Source organism: Pristiophorus japonicus, unplaced genomic scaffold (genome assembly GCF_044704955.1).
Source record: "Pristiophorus japonicus isolate sPriJap1 unplaced genomic scaffold, sPriJap1.hap1 HAP1_SCAFFOLD_3754, whole genome shotgun sequence".
In the NCBI taxonomy this organism is placed as follows: Eukaryota; Metazoa; Chordata; class Chondrichthyes; family Pristiophoridae; genus Pristiophorus; species Pristiophorus japonicus.
The window spans coordinates 1-7,423 of NW_027253604.1; the positions used below are offsets into that span (position 1 = coordinate 1).

At 46.7% G+C, this 7,423-nt stretch overlaps 1 long non-coding RNA gene across 2 annotated transcripts; it reads left to right on the forward strand.

The window, feature by feature from the left end:
* The first annotated feature begins 2,983 nt into the window (after positions 1-2,983).
* LOC139250453 (uncharacterized) lies at positions 2,984-6,298 on the forward strand. Of its 2 annotated transcripts, none has more exons than XR_011591307.1 (2): positions 2,984-3,067; positions 5,911-6,298. It is a non-coding gene; the product is annotated as an uncharacterized lncRNA (long non-coding RNA). The 2 variants fall into 2 exon arrangements; XR_011591306.1 differs by lacking the exon at positions 2,984-3,067 and adding an exon at positions 3,844-3,946.
* Positions 6,299-7,423: the final 1,125 nt, after the last annotated feature.

A 7,423-nucleotide genomic window follows, 5' to 3' on the forward strand; every position in this document is an offset into this window, starting at 1 on the left:
AGCCAGGCCGACATGGTTTCGGCCAGCGACTCCAGGCGAATACTAACCCAGGACTCTAAACCGGCGAGCGCAGTGCACCGCATGGACACTTCTAATGGCAGAAATGCTGCCCCAAGTCCCGCAACCCTGAGTCCGCCACATGGGGCAAACTGGATGGCCCCATGTTGGCGCTGTGGAGGAAACCACAGGGCCCACTAGTGCCGCTACAAAGACTATGCATGCAAAGAAAAAGGGCACCTTCAAAGAATGTGCAGAAAAGGCTGTACTCGCTGTCTCTGCGTTGGCTAATCACCGGGGCTCCGACACAAATGAAGATGTAGTTGCTCTAACCCTGGGAGAGGAGTATGGAATCTTTACCTGCTTCACCGGAACTTCTCCGTGGATGATGGAAGCAGACATCGATGGGGTCCCAGTCTCCATGGAGAGCGACACAGGCGAGCCAGTCTGTGATGAGCCAAAAGACCTTTGAAAAAATTTGGAGGAATCTTGCCACTCAACCAAAACTATCTCCTGTCCAGGCAAAGCTGCTCAGCTACACCAAAGGTAAAATCCAAATCATTGGCAGTGTAAACGTCCAGGTCTCCCAGGGCGGCGTGTTGCACAAACTCCCCCTGTGGATTGTAGCTGGTGACGGTCCCACGCTGCTGGGCAGGAATTGGATGAACTGGGTCCACATCAGGTGAAGTGGTGCTGTGGAAGAAAAGACCACCACAGCCTGCCTGCAGCAAGACCACAGAATGACTGCAGCACCACTAGCATGTGGGGAAGAAAGGAGCACCACAAAATGGCTGCTGCTTGGTGAGCAGCAGACCTGCATTCAAAATGCGAGTCAACGTGGAGGAGCATCATCTGACATTGAGCAGCCAATGAGATTTGAAAACTCCTTAAAGGAGACTAGTAACCAAAAAATTTTAAAGGGGAAGTTCCAACTATTTGAGTACATGGACTTTAAAGCTAAAAATGCAATTAAAGGGTGCAAGTATGAAAATGTATGCAATGTAACCATGAATTGTGATGCTGGTTTAACTAATGTGACTAATGAGATGAATGCAGGTGTCAGTAAGGTTAGGAACAAGTTTATTATGCTTAACAATAATGATGGAGATTGTGAAATGCCTAATGTAACCATGCCTGTTGAAACTAGGACACCCAAAAGTGATGCGAGTGCTAGAATATATAATGCAGGCTTGACTATGTGATCAGAGCCAAGGTGTCATGTATACCGGTAGGACACTGCCAAAGGACATTGGGTCCGACAGGGACCATGCTGATGCCAATGGAATCCCCCTGTGGGAGACCCCCAGGTCCAGCAGGCTACCTGACCATGTAGCCTGGACCTTTTGGAACGAATGATGCCCCTTGCAGGCCACACAGGCAGTGGGAGCAGACCCACTACAGGGACAGTGGTCAATGGGCAGCCCAGCCACCACCAATGGCAACCGGCACCAGACCAGCCCTACAGCCCCTGGCCACCAGGGTCAACACCAGAAATATGAGGTCAATACCCTCCAGCTTCCCTGGGATGACCTGATCCTCATCCCCATTGGTGGACAAGGAGCCCCACCCTGTCTTGTGGCCCTGCCCACCACCCCACAACTACCCACATCAGTGTATACACACCACCCACTGCTGCCGTGGCTACCTCCCCAAGGGATCCCATAACAGTGACACCCACTTGGTTTGTGAGAGGGAGGGGAAATATATGAGGCCAGCCTCCAGCACAGGGGTCACACCTGGCAACCCCACAACCCTCACCACAACCTCCCATCGTCCAACACTGATCACCTCCCCTGGTCATGACAACTAGGATATGAAAAATGCTCGGGGAAGGAGTATTGTGTATGCATGCCTGTTTACTGTGTGATGTCGAACACTATGCAACATTGAGTGTATCCTTGCACTGTACACACCTTACCAGTACACTAGAGGGTGCTGTTGCTGGAGACCCAGGGGTTGCCTGCACACGGCAGGTAACCCAGTATAAAATGGAACACACAGCTTGTTGGCACTCAGGAGCTGCTAATAAAGGACTGCAAGTCTGCAGAGTTTAAGCACCATACCCTGCCTCATGGAGTCATTACTAAAGGTGCCTGCGCGTACACTTTTTTAAAAAAATACCATCTCAAACATTTTTTTTGTTAATTCTAAACATTAGAGATGAAGGGGGGTGGTAAGAAAGGCTGTTTGGGTGGATCAGTTGGAGGTGGAACCTCTAGGAATATGTCCCACCAGTGTTGGCAACCTTGGGGTGGGAGGGGGGGGGGGAGTGTGAAGAAAGTGAGAAAATTAGAGGATCAATCTACTAACCTATCTTTTTATTGCTGCAAACTTGTGTGATGGTAACTACAGTTTGGTTAATTTGGTGACAGTTTGGTTTGGCTTTGGAGCGGAAAGGATGACATCAGAGGCTGTGGTGAAATAGGCCTAAAGCTTGGGGCTGGATTTTTCGTGCTCCTAATGTTTTGACAGCTGGTGAGAATGTTGAGGAGAACTGTGCAAGTCTGTTGGAGTACACACACTATAAATACAATGTAGTCATGCAATAACTGCTTTTTAAACTTAAACTTTTTTTAAATTGAAAAAGGAGTTAGATGAGGTCCTTACTGCTAGGGGGATCAAGGGGTATGGCGAGAAAGCAGGAATGGGGTACTGAAGTTGAATGTTCAGCCATGAACTCATTGAATGGCGGTGCAGGCTAGAAGGGCCGAATGGCCTGCTCCTGCACCTATTTTCTATGTTTCTGTTTCTATGAGAGAATGAGGAACTGTAGAGCTTTTATTCCCCTGTCTTTGTGTTTTGCTGTAGGATAGTAGATTGCCAACATGAGTCATCTAATACATTTAGTTTTGTGCCCTCCCTCACTCCCTCCCTCCCTCCCTCCCTCTCTCTCTCTCTCTCTCTCTCTCTCTCTCTCTCTCTCTCTCTCTCTCTCTCTCTCTCTCTCTCTCTCTCTCTCTCTTCCCCCCCCCCTCCCCCCCCCCCCCCATGATGGTAAATGACTGGTAGTTCGTCTTCAAAGTTTTGTTGCATTGTTTTGATGGATAGAAAGCTGTAGTGGAATGCCCAGGTACAGTAGCCGTCGCTTTATCTTGTGCACCTTTCTACTGAGTGAGCTGTACAGACGAATGCTTTGCACTATCCCGTGCTCGGCCGAGCTGTGTAAACAGTGTTGCAGTTACTTTTCTGCAAGGTGGTTCTATGCAGGATATTTACATGTTTGCTTCTGCTTTTAATCAATTGGGTTGATTCTAGTTTGCTGTGGTTGTTACCACCCTCTCTTGAGGTCATGCTAGGAAATCTCACCCCTGTGTGTTTTAGATACAATAACTGGGTCAGGTTCATGGACTGTTGTGCATACAATGTTAGTTTTGGGGTTTTCTAGCATCTCTGGGGCTTGTGCCTGTTTGAGCTATTGATTATTCACTGGAGCATTCCTGCAGCTGTATATCTTCACGGTGCAGGGTTATGTCCCTAATTAATGTTGGCCTTGTTCTGTGGCACCTGCCATGCCAGCGTGGGTAGCAACTACTGCCCATTAATAGTTTGAGTAGAAAGGCCAAATGGTTTGTGTTATATATGCAGACTTATAGATATACTCTGTAGTCACTATAGTTGCATAAGATGGAGTCATTCAGTGCATTACAGACAACAGTTTGTACTTGTGCTGTCTCAAAGGGATATGAGGATCGGGTGAGAAGGTCGAGTTGAAGTCTAAGATCGGCCATAGTATCAATATACTATGCTGGCACCACTAGAGGGTGCAACTGATGGAGACTGGGGTTTCCTGCCCCTGTGACAGAGGCTGTCCACCAGAGGGCACTGCAGTGGGAGACCTGAGGGTCACCTGCATAGATTTGCAGGGTCCAGTATAAAAGGCTGCTCACCATGCTTGTGCCTCACCCTGGAGTTACGAATAAAGGACCATACCTTATTGATAGTACATCAGGTAAACACTTTAACATAATAAAACATCCCAAGGAGTGTCACAGGATTATTGAGACAAAATTTGACATCGAGCCACAAGGGCAAACTATGGCAGGTGACTCGGAAGTAGATTTTAAGTATCATTAAAGGAGTAGAGAGATTTCGGCAGGGAATTCCAGAGCTTCGGGCCCAGGCAACAGAAGGCATGGCCACCAATGGTTGAGCAATTATAATCGGGGATGCTTGAGGGCAGAATTAGAGGAGTGCAGATATCTCTGGGGTGGGAAGATTGTGTTTGTGGGGCTGAAAGAGATGGGGAGGGGCAAGGCCATGGAGGGATATGAGAATTTTGAAATCTAGGCTTTGCTTAATATTTGTGTAAGGTGGGTTGTTCATACTATGTTCCATCCGCGCTCCAATTTTCCGTGCAGTTTGGTTAGTATAAGCGCAGTGACTCCACCTGTTCCTTAACCATGTAGTTTTGTAGAATCTGGACATCATTCGGGGGGGGATTTAAAAATTCAGCAGCTCTTCATACCAGTTAAGTTGCTGTCTGTGGCGATGCAAAGACTCTAGTTGCCCCTTTTTAGGACGGCGTCGGAGTAATTTTCTTGCACTCGAGGTTCGAGGTGTGTCCCGATGGCTGTGTAGTGATTTGTGAATGTTCAGTTCAGTAGTTTAAAAAAAAAAAAAAAAAAAATTTAATCTCTCATTTGAAAAATCATTATCTGAAGGAAGGGATTTTGAAAGTTTGGGCACTTGCAGAGTTTTTATTGTGATTTTTGTGATATGGTAACAGACAACTAATGCCAGAAGGCTGTAATGACTCAAAAGATTTGTTACTGTAAACTGCCTCGGGTGCAAACCTGATCGAACTTTATTCGCGCCCAAAGTAACTAGCGTGACGATGGTACCAGCTCGCTTGTATATCAGTGACCGCGCACGCGCGCGTACAGCCTGATGACCTCAGTCAGTGGCGCCCCCTGATGTCTTGTGACCCCAAGCATAAATACATAAAGGCTTATTGTACAAATTTGGTGTGTGGGTCCGTGGACCTGAATGTGGGGTTGATTTGCTACAATCGCCTTTGATTGGATTTTTTTTTTTGAACCTGAAGTTTATTTTGGTATATTTCTGTCTGGAGTGGGGGAATTTAATAAAAAGTTGTTTTTTTAACCACTGTGTAAATTTTTAATTGGCGATGACTATTCGGTGATATCTGGGCATGTGATCAATCACACCACAGTTGAAAAAGTGTAACTCTGGAATTTTCTTTTAACCACCGTGCTTCTGAGAACACTCCTTTGGGTAAAGAACTTTTATTTTTTTTTAAAAAGGTGGGAGCAGAGGTCAAAGTGAGAATGTGGTTTAGATCACTGCATCATCCTGAGGAATCGAAACAGTGTGCTTTTTATTATTGCGTGAAAGGGTGTGAAGAAATTAAATTGAGGAAATATCATAACCCCTCCCTCTGACTCAGCAAGTAAAATCTGCCAGGTGCGGTGGTACTGCTGCTTATGGATTGGGAAAGTCCCCAGTCCCATCCCTGGTCTGTGCTGAGTGACTTAATGGGCAGCAGTATGGGAGCTGCTTTCAGTTGTGGCTACAAAGGGAAAGTGTGAGGGGGTTTCCAATCCTGCTTTACAGCCCTGTAAACCCCCCCCCCCCACCCTGCCCCCTCTTTGCTGGGAAGTGTGTGCATGCACGTTGCATGGGGACAGGATTAGGCTTGGCTCCTGTGAATAGCCTGCTAACACTTTCTGTCCAAGCAGAGAATGAAGGATGATGCACAGAACAGTAAAGTGAACACATGTCTGCAATCTACCACCTTCCCCCAGATCTCCTTTTACGCAGCAGCAAGTCCAGAAGCCAATTAATCAATAATCTGTGTCCTGCAGGGCTTTTAATGTGGGGGAAAAATGTTCAGTAGCAATGCTATGGAAAGAGATGACTGTCTGTCTTGTTTTCTTCCTGTCTCCCATCTAGCGCAAGTCTACATCGAGACTGACCCTGCCAACCGTGACACGAGGACACCAATAGTGACCATCAAACAGGGCTTTGAACCGCCCTCCTTCACTGGCTGGTTCCTGGGATGGGATTATGATTACTGGAGTGTTGACCCCCTCCAGCGGGCCATGGCTGACCTTGAGCTGTCGTAAACTGCTGGGAGCGTTTCCCACTGGCGTCCGCGCTTTCGATGGCATTTTAAGGAGCTTTTGAAGAAATAACCGTTTCTCCAGCGATGAGCACTGCTGCTTCCTCTACACAATGTTTTTTGCTGTGCAATATTTAGGCTGTGCATCGCTGCATGCGATGTGATATCTTGTGCTTCCCAAAGCTTTCGATAATAAAGATTGACATTTTTGGAGCAGAATCTGGTCTGGTTTCTATGCCCCAATTGGACTTGCACTCCTTTCCCGGTGCAACGGTCACATAACCCCTATATAACTTGACTTTATATAGCGCCTTTCACGACCAAACGTGCTTTACAGCCAGTGTAGTACTTTTGATGTGTCGTCACTATTGTAATGTTGGAAATGCAGCTGGTTTGATAACATAAGAACATAAGAATTAGGAACAGGAGTAGGCCATCTACTCCCTCGAGCCTGCTCCGCCATTCAACAAGATCATGGCTGATCTGGCCGTGGACTCAGCTCCACTTACCTGCCCGCTCCCCGTAACCCTTAATTCCCTTATTGGTTAAAAATCTATATCTGTGATTTGAATACATTCAATGAGCTAGCCTCAACTGCTTCCTTGGGCAGAGAATTCCACAGATTCACAACCCTCGGAGAAATTCCTTCTCAACTCGGTTTTAAATTGGCTCCCCCATATTTTGAGGCTGTGCCCCCGAGTTCTAGTCTCCCTGACCAGTGGAAACAACTTCTCTGCCTCTATCTTGTCTATCCCTTTCATTATTTTAAATGTTTCTATAAGATCACCCCTCATCCTTCTGAACTCCAATGAGTAAAGACCCAGTCTACTCAATCTATCATCATAAGGTAACCCCCTCATCTCTGGAATCAGCCTAGTGAATCGTCTCTGTACCCCCTCCAAAGCCAGTATATCCTTCCTTGAGTAAGGTGACCCAAACTGCACGCAGTACTCCAGGTGCGGCCTCACCAATACCCTGTACAGTTGCAGCAGGACCTCCCTGCTTTTGTACTCCATCCCTCTCGCAATGAAGGCCAACATTCCATTCACCTTCCTGATTACCTGCAAACTAACTTTTTGGGATTCATGCACAAGGAGTGTCATCCAGGTTGGGTGGCACGGTTTAATGTTTTATGTTTTTCAGATAAACTCCAAAGAGTTTCATGCACAAGGACCCCCAGGTCCCTCTGCACCACAGCATGTTGTAATTTCTCCCCATTCAAATAATAATCCCTTTTACTGTTTTTTTTTTTTTCCCCCAAGGTGGATGACCTCACATTTTCCAACATTGTATTCCATCTGCCAAATGTTAGCCCATTCGCTTAACCTAACTAAATCTCTTTGC